Genomic DNA, 16,181 nt, shown 5'->3' with positions numbered 1-16,181 from the left:
CTGTGGGGCACCTGACCTAACCCCAGAAAAGCCCTTGGCTGGACAACAGAGAGGGGAATGGTGTGGCACCCTGAGGTAGAGAAGCTTGCTTGCTTGAGAGCCTGGGTCTGAGGCTTGCTTCATTGATTCATTCATTCCACAGATATTTTTCCTGCCTGGCCCTGAGTGGGTATTAGAGATTCGGCAGTAACTGAGACAGACACAACCTTTCCCTCACGGAGGTTGGAGTGGGACCACCTCAGGCAGGACTTTAAGGATTCTTGGAGCTGGGCAGGTCCTCAGGCATCTCTTGAAGATGAGAACAGAGTCCATTCTGGGCTTTTCCTTGGTGGTCTTGGTACTGCCTGTCTGGACAACTACGCAGCAGTGGGATGCTGAGGCTCTGGGGCTGCTGGCCCCAGACAGGCTGATTTCAGCAGAGAATGGACTGACACAATAGCTCAGTTGTGAGAGGCCTGGCTTCCCACACCCAACATTTTATTTTTTTATTTTTGAGATGGAGTCTCACTCTATCACCAGACTGAAGTGCGGTGGTGCGATCTCAGCTCACTGCAACCTCTGCCTCCCGGGTTCAAGCGATTCTCCTGCCACACCCAACATTTTAACATTCCTGGTACCAAAATGTGGCTCATGATTGATGTGTACATGTAACAGGCCATCATAATGTTTTAACCCCCAACACTGACTCAGTCATATGGCTTACAGTCCATGTGAAAGAACACAGCTTTGTCATAGAAACTACCCCCAGAATGAGGCTTCTGACATGACCTGTGTATCACCACAAACTCCAAGCTGCCTGTGGCTGAATAACTCTTCTATTTGGGGTGTTTTATATAAATTCACAAAAAAAGAAATGCCCTTCAATGAATTGATTCTTTCTTGAGATTGCCACAGTGTGGTTGTCCAGGATGGCAGCAGACTGGGGTGGAACCAGCACAGGTCTGGGTTTCAATCTTTGCTTTTTGGCCCACGAGTGGAGAGACCGTGGGAGAGGTGGTGCACCCTGACCCCCAGTGTCCACTTCTGTAAGACGGGGCAGCACCACCCACCTTGAGGACCCTCTTAGCTCCTTGTGCCACCTCTTTACAGCTTTCACACATTTGTGTGTGTATGTGTGATTATTTACCGTCTGCCCAGTCCTGCTGGGCTGTGGGCTCTATGAAGCAGAGCCCCTCCCCCATCTGCCTGCTGTCAATTGAGACCATTCCAGATTAAATGGGCTGTGATTCAGAGAGGCCAGATGCTGCATGTACCTGCTTTGGCAGGGCTGCTGTCTGTTATGTTTGTTCTATTGTAGCTACCCGTTGCCATCTCCCTGATGTTGTTTCAGAAATTGCTCAGGTGTGGCCCAGTGTAGGTGATGACCTGAGCTCTGATTCTTCAGTCCTAAAGGAGCCTCCAAGTACGGATGTAGAAAGCGCATCAATAATCTCTCAGTCACATGGACCAATGTTTCCCTGAGGCTCTGCGCCCACTGAGCTGGGGACAGAGTTTCCTGGTGCTGATGTGGTGAGACAGTATTGCAGAGCACCCAGGCACGTGGAACAAGTCAGCCAACCTGGTTTCGAAGCTCAGTTCCTCTTGTCACTGACCATATTACCACAGGTACCCTCATAAGTGTGCTGAGGCTCATCTCTAAGGGTAACAGTCATGCCTATTTTGCCTCAGAGGTAGGCTTCCATGAAGAGCAAGGGGTGCGCTAAAGTTCATAAGCCCATGGTTTTCAGAGGGTTTGGTGCAGCATTCGATAGGACAGCAACCAGAGCAGATGTGACCACTGAGGACACTGGGCAGGGACCCAGTGACAGTGAGGAGAAGTTGAGGCATCTTGAGGCACTGAAGTGAGAGGAAGTCAGGGGCTTTGGAGCTAGACAGAGCTGGGTTCCAGTTGCACATAATCACATAACTGTGTGACTTTGGGCAAGTTAACCTCTCGAGCCTTAATTTTCCCATCTGTAAAATGGAATGCTAAAACTAGAACCTACCATGTAGTGTTGTGCTGAGGATGACATGACATAATGTATATGCCTTACTTAGCCCAGTGGGTACTTCCTAAATCACTGGGGGATGGAGGGCCAGATGGAGGAACAGCTTATTTGCTCTGCCCACGAGCTTCAGCAATAACATGTAGTCCCCTGCTGGACCATGTGCGTTACACATTTTTGTCTGTTCCACCCAGACTGCCTCATTAGTAGTAAGTAGTCCCATTTTTTTTGCCAAGCTCATGAGGTCAGTCAGAGCCTCTGCTCAGCCTGAGCTACCCAGAGAAGACAGTGAGCCACCATGGTTCCAGACTGTAGCAGGGAAACCTGTGGCTTCAGTAGCCACAGAGGCCTTGTGCTAGAGAGCAAATACCTGATGTCACCTTTTCAAAATGCTTCCAAGAGCACTGGAACCTCAGGGGGCCACAGGACAGAAGCTCCTCTCCTGGGCTAAGATGTTTCAGTATCGTCTGGTGTAAGATCCACCAGACATGGCCACCATAGTGCCAGACTTGGTGATGGCTATTCCTCGCCTCTTCCTCTGCAACTCCGGAGCAGACCTGACTGTGGATCCTCCTGATTTTGTGAGCTTCCCACAGCACTAAGGTAGCTGCATTTTCTTATCCTCTGTGGTTCTGGTGGGGAAATCAATAGGCAGACAGGTAGTGCCCATGTGGGAAGCAGGATGCCCTTCCTCCTGTAAAGTTGGTATTGGATCCTTTTGTTAATATGTCTGCACTTTTTCTTAGTATGGACTTCTAGGATGCAGGCACGCTGCAGGTGGCCCCAAACCCAAACCCCAGACATAAAACCCCCCCCACCGCTCCTCAGGCTCCTGGAAAGCCCTCCAGTGTGGGCAATGGTAGTAGCCACAGTATTGTCTCTGTCTTGTGTGATTTTCTGAAAACCCTAGCAGGATATGTCCAGAACAGGGAAAGAATTTGGGTCTCTGGCCGGGTGCAGTTGCTCATGCCTGTAATCCCAGCACTTTGGGAGGCCGAGGTGGATGGATCACGAGGTCAGGAGATTGAGACCATCCTGGCTAACATGGTGAAACCCTGTCTCTAGTAAAAATACAAAAATGATAATAATAATAATAATAATAATAAATAAGCCAGCTGTGGTGGCAGGCACCTGTAGCCCCAGCTACCCGGGAGGCTGGGGCAGGAGAATGGTGTGAACCCAGGAGGCGGAGCTTGCAGTGAGCCGAGATCATGCCACTGCACTCCAGCCTGGGTGACAGAACGAGACTCCACCTCAAAAAAAAAAAAAAAAAAAAAAGATTTCGGGTCTCTGCTCTTCCCTTCCCTCTGTGCCAATCCTGATTGTTGTGGTTTGTAACTATCAGTGACCAAGGTTCGCTCAGGGTTTGCTGCACACCAGGCACTAAGCCAAGGCCTTCCTAGGCATGGGCGCCTAGCTTTCTCCTAGAAAGCAGTAGGGTGTGGTTGAGTGGCTCCAGAGCCACACCACTGGGTTCAAGTCCTGGTCCTGGCACTTACTAGCCATGTAGCCATGGGCACATTACTTTACCTCAGTTTCCTCACCTATAAAATGGGGATAAATAATAATGCCTGTGCTGTAGGGTGGTCCTGAGGATTCTACAAGTTGAGTCTGGCATAGAGTAAGTGCAATATAAGTGTTAGCTTTTACTCTCTGGCCATTGTTACCACCTGGGCACTATTATCCCATTTCACAGATAAGAAAACTGAGGTTTAGAAAGGCTAAGTGTTCTGTCAGAGCCATTGGCTAGTAGGTAGAAGAGCTGGGATTTGAAGCCAGCTCATGAGCACTACCCTACTCTGCCTCCATTTGGAAAAATACATGTGGGGAGCATTTGGCCGGCTTCGGAAGTGGCATTCTCGACTTTCCCCAGAGACTGGGGTGAAAGAAGATCCTTTTCCAAGTAACTTAACTGGCCTCTGGGAGCTCTCATAATCCTACAGCAGAGGCAAGAGCTGACCCATGACACACACATCACAGAAGGAGAAGGGAAGGATCAGTGAAGAATTTGTTTGGAAATGTTATCTAAGACTTAGAGCTTTCAGGCGACTTGGTATGTGGAGCCCCTGCTGTCCCCTTGCCGGTGTACCAGGGAAGCCGCATCCTCCCTATATCTTGGCCACATCCATTCAGTTGGAGACCCGGGGTACCATCCAGTGCAGCAGCCCCTGGGTGATGCGTCCCTTCCCGTGCTGGGTGCCTCTGCTCTCCTCACCAGCTGGAGGGTGTGAGCAGAGGCAGCCCAGCTCTTGTAACTCTGAGCAGGGGCTCCCAGCGCCTCAGCACAGCACTTGCCTTTGCCTCACATTGTCCCGACCTGGGGGCACAGGAATCCAAAGCTTCAAAGTGACTGCCCAAGTCCTTGGGCCACCCCTGCCTTCTGCAGCTCTTCAGTCCACTGCCCTCTAAGCACACACCTACACACACGCACACTCCCAGCTGCCCTGCCATGCCGGGAGCTGCCGGCCGGCACCCCAAAGGCTCTTTGTCCAAAGGAAGAGAGTGAGGCTTACTCATGAAGTCCTCAAGATGCCAGCCCATGATCATGTGCCCCCAAACACCACTAAGTGTCCACAGGTTCTGCCCCGGACATGCCTTGTTTGGCTACAAGTGATAGCAGGGAGTGACCCTCTGAGGTCCAGCTGCACACACCCCCAGCTGGAGGGTCAGGGTTCTGGAAGCCCTAGCCACGGGGCCAGCGGCTGCCTCTCGCCCCTGCCTCTCATGGCCGCAGAGCTGGCCCCTTACCTCTTCCCTCCTGCTTGGCTCCGGGGCGGCTCCTCACATGCTTCACCCTGGCCGTCAGCAGGGCAGCCTGTCCATGGCCTCTGGAGGGGTTCCTGAGTTGCAGGCCAGTGGCTGCCAAGCAGCCCTGCCTCACTGGGCTCCACTGGCTCTGCCTCCACAGAGGGCTCCGGCAGAGGCTGGGGCCAGGACTGGCCAGGGGTCCTGTGGGGCTGCTCACAACCTGCTTTCCCTCACAGTGGCGTCAGCGGCTGCCTCAGTGCCACGCTCGGCAGGTCCGGGGCTTGGGGTCTATCCTCAGGCCGTCCGCAGCAGCCTCATTTGAACTCCCAACTCCTTTGTGGAGCCTTTACATGCCGCCAGAGGAAACTGTGAGCACAGCCTGACCCTGGTTGGCTGCAGGCGCTTCTCTCCACCCACCAGTGCAAGAGGATCCCCCAGGCCCCAGAAAGGCTCCGGGCCTCCCCTCAGCCCCAGACAGAGGCGGGCCGCCCAGTGATGTCACACGAGCTCCAGCCCCAGCTGGCCTGGCCCCTCCCGCCCAGCCCACTTTGGCGGCCTCGACAGGCCCCCTCCTTCCTTGGCACGGGCAGCCTGGCCAGCTCTGCTCCCTGGCCCGCCCTCTCCCCAAAGCTCAGGCAGCTCCCGCGTGCTGCGAGGCGGAGCGCTTTCCCTTTGACTCAGGGAATGGGTTTAGATCCGCTCCAGCTGTGCGTGCAGCCGCGTGCGAGCAGCAGGCAGCGGGTCCTCCCCCTGGATGCCTCTTTGGGCACTGCCCCATTGAGCCCCAGGCTGGCGGGCGGGGCAGCTCAGCCCAGAGCGCCTCTCCCCATCAACTGCCCTTCGTGGAGGCCTCATTCTCATCTCTAAACCCTGGGGAAGGGAGTCCAAGGCTGTCCACACAGAAGCTATGGCATCGGAGCTGCTCAAAGTTAGCAGGAGGCAGTGACTTAGGACGGTGGAAATACCACAGGCTGAGGGTGGAGGCAGCACTGGAGGAAAGCTGTCACTTCACACCTGAGTGGCTTTGATTAATTCACTTCACCTCTCTGGGCATCCCTTCCATACATCAGTAAATGAGCTAATTAATACTAGTAATCTACCTGCAACCGCTGCAGCGAGGACTCTGTGAGGTCACGTGGGACGGAGCTTGGCACAGTGTCAAGGACACCTCCTTGAACTGAGTTTAGGACTCTGGAGATGAGTGGATCAAGGGTCTCCTGCTCCCAAACCTCTGCTTTGTGATCCTCTTTAGCCTGTGTTTTCATCAAAATGTGACCTCCTGTTGGGCTGTTCTAGGAACACGCACTGGAACTCCAGCAGAGTCCTCAGCATGGAGCCAGCCGCATAGGTGGAGCTCTGTGAATGTTGACAGAATCAGAGTAAGAAAGGAGAGGATGGCACTGGACCCCACAGCGCAAGCATCGTCCAGACGCATCGGCACTGGCAGCCTGGGAGAAGGCACAGTCAGTGCGGGAGGACAGGCCTGCTGCCGGGCACCCTGCGGGGATACAGAGAGTAGGAGGGTGGCAGGCACCAGGAAGGGAGCCCCAGGGTACAAGTTTGCCCTTCTGCTTGGACAGGAACATGTGAAATATTGGTGGTATCTTTGCTTTTTTAAAAAGGTTTTCGTGGTGATGGTGGTGATGACGTTTGGGAACAAACTGGGAGAAAAACTTTAATGGGACTTTCCCTGCTCCTAGGCATCCTCCCCACCACTAGGCACCCCTCCCAACCCTGTGGCAGATTCTTCTTTCAGAGATGGCCCAAGCAATCTCTCCCAGTCCCCAGGGAGACCCTGACACTTCACCCATGGAGCAGTGAGGTCCCTGCTCCTCGCCTTGAACCCGAGAGGGTTTGTGACTTGCTTGTGACCAGAGGAATGTGGTGGAAGTGGCACCACCTGACTTCTGAGGCTGGGAGAGGAAAGGCAGTGCAGTCTCTGCCCTGTTCACCAGGGCACTGTCTTTTGAAGCCCCGAGCCTGGAGCCTAAGAAGTCCGGCAGCCACAGTGTAGAGGCCACACACAGTGTAGGTCCCAGCGGACAGGAGCATCAACCGCAGACATGTGAGCAAGGAAAGATGCCTGTAGATGATCCCAGCCCCTAGTCAGAGAGTCACCCCAGGTGCTGCATCACTGTCAGCTGTAGAGTCTTCCTTTGGAGGCCCCACACCCTGGGGAGCAGAGACAGCCATTCCACTGTTTCATCTCCAGATTCCTGCCTCACAGGCCCCATGGGTATAATAAGATGGTGGTTTTCGGCTGCTCACTTTTGGTGGTGATTTGTTACACAGCATTAGTAACTGGGACAGACTCAGGCAAGAGCAGTTGGAGGGAGCCCTTTAGAGGAGCTGAGGGAAGTACATTGTGGCTGAGGAGAGGAGAGAAGATGGGGTCTTGTTAGAGAGGTGGTACTTTATTCCAAAGACAGTAAGGAGCCACTGAATGGTTTTGAGCAAGACAGGGTTGAGACTGTTAGTTTTATTTTTTAAAGGCTGCATTAGTTACTGAGTGGAGACTGAATTAATGTGAACTACAGATAAAGGTCCTAGGACTTTCACATCCTCTGGGAACAAGTCCAGCACAAGCCCCTTGGTTACTAAAAGAATGTTGTTTTCATGATTCGAAGTTCTTAGGATCCCCTCAGTGGAGGAGGAGCACCAGGGTGTCTTTGCACACCTCCCGCCCCACTGGTGGCATCGGGCCATCAAAATTAGTGGCACTGGGCACTGGGGAACTCGGGAGTCGGATTCTGGGTCTACCATTTGGTTGCTCTGACCCTCACTTTTCTCATCTGTAAAATGGGGGTGATATGAGGAACTCCCTCACAGGGCTGTGGGCTATTGTGAAAACGAAGAAGTGATATGTTAAGTGTAACGCACACTGCTTAGTACAAGGCTCAACAGAAAGCTCTTGTAGTTTCTGTTACTTCCTTCACTGGTCTGCGAGTACCTGAGGCAGGGCTGTGTGCAGGCCATGTCAAGCCCTCCTTTTGCGTAGCCCAGTGCAGAGGAGTGAATAAATGAACTGCTGGCTGGAGGAGGATGAAGAACCATGGCTCAAAGTCTAAGGGACCTGGGCTCAAATCCCAACTCTCTCACTAATCTTGGGCAACTTTTTATTCTCTCTGAAACTTTGTTTCCTCACTTGTAAAAAGGGGATACTACTACTCCTGGGGTTACTATGAGGACTGAGTAAGATGATGGGGCTTCATCTTACTGATGATTCGGCCCTGCGCCTGGCTACAGCATTTAGCGGTTGCTCAGGAAATTGCTGCTGTTGCTTCCGCTCCTGCCTTCAGACTTCTCCCCACTCCCACCCTGATCCTCTCCAGCACACTTCTAACTTGGTGACTCCTGGATCTCAGTGTCCCTGTGACCTCCTTGAGGAGCACCGTTCCCACGTTTCCACTTGCCTGTCAGACAGAAGCGTCACGTGACTAAAGCATTTGAGAAGAAGTGAATCTTCCTTTCCTTTTTATAGTTTTTATCAGGGTGAAAAATGCATGACATTTACATGGTGGTAGAATACAAAGTTTCTTCATGTAAGTGACACAGTTTGTAAGAATGATTTCATGTCTTACCACCTTCCTGACAGTTACAGGGTTTTTTTTTGTTGGAAACAGTGGGATGGTCTACGGGGAGACTGTGTATATATGAGGAGCGGTGGGTCAGGGGATGTAGGTATACTGTGTTCTAGAGGGGTGTACTTGGGAGGGGGCAGTTTTGCTGTATCTTGCATTGTCAGAGTGCCACCGGTATTTGAAGCTTCACACATCCCAAACTGAATCTTTCCCGTACCCCACCCTACCCCACCCCCAACTCCCTGCTACCTTCAGTACTTTTAAAATGTCTTTCCATTGTCTTCTGACCAACATTGTTTCTGATGAGAAGTCAACTGCCTTCCTTATTGTTGTTCCTGTATACATAATAGATCTTTTATTTTCTGGCTTCTTTTGAGATTTTCTCATTATCTTTGATATTTTGCAGTTTGACCATGATGTGACTAAGTGTGGTTTTCTTTGCATTTATTCCATGTGGGTTCACTGAGCTTCTTGGACCTATATGCTTTTTACTAAATTTGGGGATGTGGAGAGAATTTTTAGCCATTATTTCTTTGAATATTTTTTATGCTCAATTATCTCTCCCCTCTCCTTCTAGAAATCCAGTTACACACTTGTTCTTCCACAGGTCACTGAAGCTTCATTTATTTATCTTTTCTCGTCTCATGCTTCAGTTTGGATCATTTCTCCTTCCTGTCTTCACATTTGCTAACCTTTTTTCTACAGCATCTAATCTGCTGTTAATTTCATCTAAAGTATTTTATGTCAGATACTATAATGTTTGGTTCTAGAATTTTCACTTGGCTCATTTTTATAGTTCCTATTTCTCTTCTGGGATTCCATATCCACTGATTCATTCTGTCTTTCATGTTCTGAAAATCCTATGCATATTTATAATAGCCATTTAAAAATCCTTGCCTACTAATTCCAACATCTGGCTCATTAGTGAGTCTGATTTTACTGCTTTTATTTTTTTTCTTGATTATGGGTCATATTGTCCTGCTTCTTCACATGTCTATAATTTTTTATTGTATACTGTACATTGTGGATGATACATTAAAGACACGCTGTATTTTCTTGTCTTCCTCTAAAGAATGTTGTGTTGTGTTCTAGCAGGCAGTTAAATTACCTGATCTTGTGGGGACGTGGTTTTTACACTTCGTTTATATAGGTTTATTTTGGTTCTGCCAGTAGTCCTAGGGCATAACTCTTAGTCCTAGGCTTACTTGTAAAGCATGACCTTTCTGGGATTAAGTCAAATGCCTTAAGTATTTGCTAAGCTTCTTTGACTTGGCAGGACTTGAACCCCAAACTCCAGCCTCCAGGCAGTTGCAGAGACCTCTTCCTCTCTGCTCCTGCTTTCTGTCGTGCTCGTTGGAGTCTCTCTATGTGTATACGGTTTAGGAGTTAGCTAAGGATTTGAGGGGAATTGGTGTAGTAATTTTGGGGCTTCCCCTTCTGTAGTTCTATCTTTTCTGGCATTTCCCCACTCAGTTTCCACCCTGAAAGTCCAACCTCTTTCCCATCTTCCCAGACAGTAAGACTACTGCTTTCTGTTTCAGATTCATTCTTCCATGTGTCACCATGAACTGGGAAATGCTCTAGTGTGCTTTCCTTCTCCAGTGATTTCAGGCAGGTCTTTTTTTATTTTTATTTTTATTTTTGGTCCAGAGTTTGTAATTGTTATTGACCAGAGTAGTTGTTCAAAACAATCTACTCCTCCATTTCAGGAACTGGAACCCCATATCCCAGCTGAATTTGTTTTCTCACCAAAACCTTCTGTACCCCTGCTGCTGTTGGTGCTCTGCCATAAGCCTTGTTGGTTGGTCGTCCTTCATCCAGTTGTCTGTCCTCCCTGCTTCTGATCATAGTCTGTTGGGAAATGTCAACCCCAGGATCCCAGGCTGGTACATCTCAGTGTGCCACCTGAGCACTAGAAGATGAAAGAGGTATACTGTCCTCACAAGCCTTGTTGGAGCACCGTGTGTAGCTACTTGTGATGTGCTAGATGTTGAGCTTAACATTTTATAGGTATCACTTCATTTTAAAACCCTATGAGTGAAATATTACTATTCTGTTTTACTAACAAAAAGATTGAGACTTAGCAAAGTGAGGTTCCTTGTACCAGGCCACACAGCTAGGAAATAATGGGACTGGGATTAAAATCTGCATCAAAGCTAGGAGGAACACAATTGTCCTGAAAAAAAATTGCACTTGTTTTTGTTTTTATTAGTATTATTATTATACTTGAAGTTCTGGGGTATATGTGCACAATGTGCAGGTTTGTTACGTAGGTATACATGTGCCATGTTGGTGGGTGTACTGCACCCATCAACTCGTCATTTACGTTAGGTATTTCTCCTAATGTTCTCCCTCCCCTAGTCCTCCACCCTCTGACAGGCCCTGGTGTGTAATGTTCCCCTCCCTATGTCCATGTGTTCTCATTGTTCAACTCCCACTTATGAGTGAGAACATGTGGTGTTTGGTTTTCTCTTCTTGTGTTACTTTGCTGAGAATGATGGTTTTCAGTTTCAACCATGTCCCTGCAAAGGACATGAACTCATCCTTTTTTATGGCTGCATAGTATTCCATGGTGTATATGTGCCACATTCTTTATCCAGTCTATCATGGATGGACATTTGGGTTGGTTCCAAGACTTTGCTCTTGTAAACAGTGCTAAAAGTTGCTCTTATTTAATACCAGCATGCTGCTTCTTGTTTTAAGGTCTCTGACCAATCAAGATGCTTCTCACCATCAGTGGTGTGTCATGGTCTAATTGGCGGTACTTTTTCTTTCTTACTAGAATGTGACGCATTACAGTTGATGACTTGTCAGATTCAAGGAAGTGTGGCCGTTTTAGTCATCAAGGCCCCAGTGAGGTTGGCCTATGGCTGAGGAGCCAAAAGGCAGAGCCCCTCCTCTCCTGGTCAACTGGCCTTGGAAAGGTCTAGGGGAGTGTCAAGAAGCCTGTGGAACTGCCAGAAGCCTCCATCGGTCCAGATTTAATAAAACAGCTGCCACTAGACTGAGTGTGAGCCAGCTGGTCCCCTCCTCTCTTGAAGGCGCGTGGTCAGGTCCTGTGACTCTCCGCACCACACCGGGCGGGGGAACCACATGTTCCCTGGCTCTGGTGAGGAGAGGTTAGGAGACTTGGACTTGTGGGACGATTCTAAGGTGGTGCTACTGTCCAGTGTCACAAAGGATATCCAGGCACCACGGAAAGCCCTTTGAGGACACTGTGACTGTTAAATGCTGGCCAAACAAGTATATCCAAAAGTCGCAACAGGTTGCATGCTCGGGTACAAAGCAGCTTTGAGAGCCTGTTGTTAGCTCACGTATGACTTCTCAACTCACTTGCCAGGGGACTGTGAGGACAGCACCTCTCCTCAAGTGTGGATGTCACCTAACAGCCAACACATATTTGTATTAAGCTCCATCTGAGCACCAGAGTTGGGCTCTAGGTCAATTTGCCCAAAGACAATTTGCTGAGAGTTTTAGCTGACTGGTTTTCATTTTGTCTCATAACAGTATTTTAAGGCGTGTCCAGCTGTCTCATACCATAGCTGGTGCATGGCCCCATCCCCAAGAGGGGAGACTGAGGACTGGCAAGAGTAGAGATTTAACTTTCATTTGCTGGTTTTCTTTGTTTCTTCATGGCGAAAAATTCATAGAAACTTTCCAAAGCTGTTTAAAATAATTCCCATCCAATAGAAATTTTTTAAAAATATTGTCACTTCTGGAACATTGTCTGTACCAGACAGGACCTATATCCCAAACAGGAGACAAGGTACTGAGGGCAGCTTTATAGTCAGTGGGGGAGGATTCCAACCCCCTTACACAGATACCTGCTAAAATTCCCATTCCAAAGAGCAGCCAAGCTGTTGCTGACTTTGTTTATCTTTCCTGGGACCCAAGGAGGCAGCTGATTAGATAAACGAGGGCTTCTGGCAAGAGCCTGATAGAGTGAGCTTCCCAGGAATGAGAGCAGAGCAGGGTGTGGTCACCCCAGACAGAAGTGCTGGTACTGGACAACAGGGGCTGCTGGCAAAGAGCTTTCTGACTAGTAGGTCTGATATTGGGGGTTTCAGGGGCACCCACACAGGCCCTGCAGGGAGTAAAGGCAGCCAGTGCAGGAGGCTTGCTTCAGCCCTGCCAGCCTCCAGACTACCCCACCGCCCTCCCTTTTCCCTCTCTGGGCTGGGCCGGATAATCCTGGCCCTGAGGCCTGGAACCCTGGAGGGCAGGGACCTGTTTTTCCTCTCTGCTCAGTATTCTTCATCTGCTCCTGGGATCCGCGCTTTGGTACCCTGCCCTGTGCCCAGACGCTGGCTGGGCTGTGGGGATTGCCTCTGTGGGCTCTCTTCCCTTCTGGATTTGGGTTAGGGCTGGCCTGTGGCAGGTGCCCACAGGAAGTGAGAAGGTAGAGAGCAAGTGAGGACACGTGTGTCACCAGCTTCCTCCCTGTTGGACCGTAGGTGACTTGGTCGAGTGATAGGAGTCAGCTAGGCTTGGGTTTGAATTCCACCTCCACCACTTATTAGCCCTGTAACTTCTGAAATTTACCTATCCTCCCTGAGTCTCAGTTTCCTCATTTAAGAACTGGAGATAGTAATATCACCTTCCCAAGATGGCCGGGAGTAAAGAGTGAGTCAGTGTGAGTACAGATGTTCTAGTGCTCAGTAAATGCTGGCTTTCTTCCTTTAGTAATTTGGAGCCATGTTATCTTGGGTTTCTAATACACTTGGGTCCTCTGAAGGTCATACACTTGGGTCCGGACATCTTTCCTTTAAGTTGTCCCTTTTTGGTTTGCACATCTCTCACTGTCCCCAGAACCACTGCCATAGAGCCTCACTACTAATAGTCCTTTAGCCAAAGAAGTATTTCTCTGCCTTTTCCTTTGCCTGCAGCTGGTATATGAAGTCTGCTTAACCAAAGAAAAGAGTCCTTTTGACATAGTGGAAAGGAAGCTTATGGAAAGACAGTGCATGTATTGACATCCAAAAATAATTCATAATATTCACTGAGCACTTATTGATCCTCGCAACAACCCTGTGAGCTACGGTAGGTTCTTTTATTATTCCCCAGCTTTCAGATGAAGAAATTGAGGCTCAAGTTAATGGACTTGTCCGGGGTCACACAATGGGTCAGTATTGACCTTTGGCCAGTCTGGCACCCAGAAGCCTGCCCTTTGAACCTCTGAGTTATCTGCCTATGTGATGGAGAAGGCTCAGCTCTCCAGGCCCTGGGGACCAAGTCGTGTTAGACAATTGAATTGACTAGAAAGCTACAGGGTTATCTCTTTAAACATACAGTGTTTTAAAATTTATATTCATTCTTGTTATGTTTCTGCACAGACCCACACATGCATATGTGCACTCGCCTCCATAAACTTGGCTGATTACACTATTGGCAGCTCCTTGGTGACTCAGTCGTCTTGAATAGACTAGCTTGACTGTGGGCTGTGGGGGTGGAGGGCACTGTTGACAGGAGCCCTGTAAGCCCCAGGCAGCCGTGTTTGTTGTTACTTTCCCAGCAGCCTCTCATTCCTCTCCTGATTTGTTGCTTCTCACCCAGCTGAGATTCCAGAAATCTGACAAGAGTTATTTGTAAATAAAAATAACTGGTCACTAAACTAGTCTAAAAGGCTCTCCTGTGAGTAAAGTAACTGAGACTCACTGCCTGGACTTGATCACATCAATTTTGGGTACTCACAGGCCTTTGGGGCTTGCAAGACCTCTGTTCTTATGTAATAGCCAACAGCTGCCATCTGTTACACACTCACCACATGCCTGGCACCGGGGAGGCCTCCTGCATGGATTACTTCATTGAATCCTCAAAAACGGAGCCTCTCAGGAGAAGTTCTCTTCATCCGTCTTCCATTGTAACTGATGCAGTAGCTCAGGCTCAGAGTGGTGAGGGAGTCTACGTCTACACAGCCAGTAAACAGCAAAGTCAGGGTTTAGATATGGGCTGTTTGACCCAGAGTCCACACTCTTAACAGACTTCAGTCTCTACAGCTTCCCAGCAGTGCGAGGTTGGGCAACTTAGGGAGGTTCCCGACCCTCATGTCTTCATCTGTAGGATCATCCTGTTTATGTCCAAAGCTATTGTGAAGGTTCCTGGAGGTGTGTGCTTGAGATACACACAGCGGGCACCCAGTCAGTGGCGGGTCCTTGTGCTCACCACTTCAGCCCGCCCTAGGTCAGTGATTCTCAAGCTTTTGCGCTTCAAGATCAACTGAGGGCTTGTTAAAGATTTATTGGGCCCCACTCCCCGAGTTTCTGATTCAGTAAATCTGGGGTGGGGGCCGGGAATTTACATTTCTAACAAGTTCACATGAGGCCTTTGCTGTGGGAACCACTCCTGGAGATAGAGGAGTTTACCGTGAAGGAGGGTCAGGATTGGGCTGGCAGTGACCATGACCTGCATCTGAGAGCTGTTTCTGAGTGCAGATACTGGTTACGTATCATGCAGGAAAAATGTGGTTTGGCTTTTTTCAGGCATTTCCTGGGAGCTTGCTGTCTTGCCCTTTCCCTCTTCTGAGTGTCACTGACCCTGGGAAAGTATAGCGTTTAACCCACATTGTGATGTCTGAGTGTGAAACAAGTCCTTCGACTGATTTCATTAACATGTCCCTGATTTCCAATTGCTTTCCTGATACGGAAAAGGAAATAAAAGGTACATTGGAAAAAGGTAATAAATCATCTTACAGAAATTACTTCTGTGAATCACCTACCACCATAACAACAAAACACCGGAAGCACGGCTCAGACTAAGTATACTTCTGCTTCGCCTTGGAATTTTGGGTTTATTGACACGGTGGTGTGATTAGAGTTCTTCCCTCCCCAGCATGCTGTAAGGGCAGAGTGGCCACCTCATTGCCTTTGGGTCTCCAGTGCCCAGCACGGTGCTTGACACACACCAGCGGGTGCTCAGTCAGCACTGCTGTCACAGATGAGTGCAGGGTACAGTGCTGAGTACTAGCGTCAGAGGGACCTGGGTTTGAACCCTGGGCCTGCCTTTCCCAGCTGAATGGCCCTGAGCAAGTAACTTAACATGGGGCTCATTTCTCCTTTTCTAAATTGGGGATTATAAAAATAATACCCATATTTCATAAGGTTGCCATGAGAATTAAATGCCGTAAAATATCCAAAGCACCTGTCATATAGTAAGTACTTAATTTTTTCTTCATTATCATCATCATCATCCTCATCCTCACCCTGCCAGGAAGGCCAGTGTACTGGAATAGACTGTGGGCTCTGGAACCAGACTTTTAGGTTCTGGAACCAAATCCCAGCCCCACTGCAGGCTAGCTGTATGCCCTTATTCATGTCACTTCTCTATGCTTCAATGTCCTCATCTGCAAAGCAGGGATGAAAAAGCACCAACTTCACGGAGTTCTCGTGACCATTGAGGACGTGTACATGTCAGGTGCTTAACTGCGTGGCTGGCACATGGTAAGCATTAACTCTCTCCCCTCCCACCTCCACAAAGGGGCAGGGAAGGAGCCTGTGGAGAGAGCGGTGTGGCCCCATGAGGAGGGCATGGGAGGAGGAGGCACCATGCGCCTTGGGGAGACTGCCCTGCCTGGTGCCCCCGACCCTCAACCCCAGCCCCCAAGGGGAGAGAAGGGCAGCCTAGCAGAGAGGGAAAGTGGGGAAAGAAAGATCCTCAGGCTTCTGACACTGGAAACCCCCTCTTCCTGGCAGCCCTTGGAAGCGCAGTTCAGTCTTCACTGAGTTGACAGACTCAGCTGGTTTTGTTTACTCAGCGAGCTTGAGAGCATGCCGAGGTGGCATCCCCCTCTGCAGAGCCACCTTCATCTGCAAATATCACCCCCTTTCTGCTACCTGCCAGCCAGGGCTGTGGGTGGGGTGGACCCAGTAGG

The 16,181-nt window shown here is 49.6% G+C and overlaps 2 protein-coding genes across 8 annotated transcripts in view; one reads left to right on the top strand and one right to left on the bottom strand.

The window, feature by feature from the left end:
- ANGPTL2 (angiopoietin-like 2) overlaps positions 1 to 5,209 on the bottom strand; it is a 35,586-nt gene extending 30,377 nt beyond the window's left edge. Inside the window, exon 1 of the mRNA XM_011931360.1 lies at positions 4,734 to 5,209. The gene's annotated coding sequence lies outside the window, so the exon portion shown is untranslated. The remainder of the gene's footprint in view (positions 1 to 4,733) is intronic.
- The window catches only part of RALGPS1 (Ral GEF with PH domain and SH3 binding motif 1), a 261,883-nt gene that overhangs the window by 151,923 nt on the left and 93,779 nt on the right, over positions 1 to 16,181 (top strand). The window lies entirely within an intron of this gene.

This window comes from Colobus angolensis, unplaced genomic scaffold (genome assembly GCF_000951035.1).
Source record: "Colobus angolensis palliatus isolate OR3802 unplaced genomic scaffold, Cang.pa_1.0 Scaffold9, whole genome shotgun sequence".
Lineage (NCBI taxonomy): Eukaryota > Metazoa > Chordata > Mammalia > Primates > Cercopithecidae > Colobus > Colobus angolensis.
This window is presented reverse-complemented; position numbering and strand designations above follow the sequence as displayed.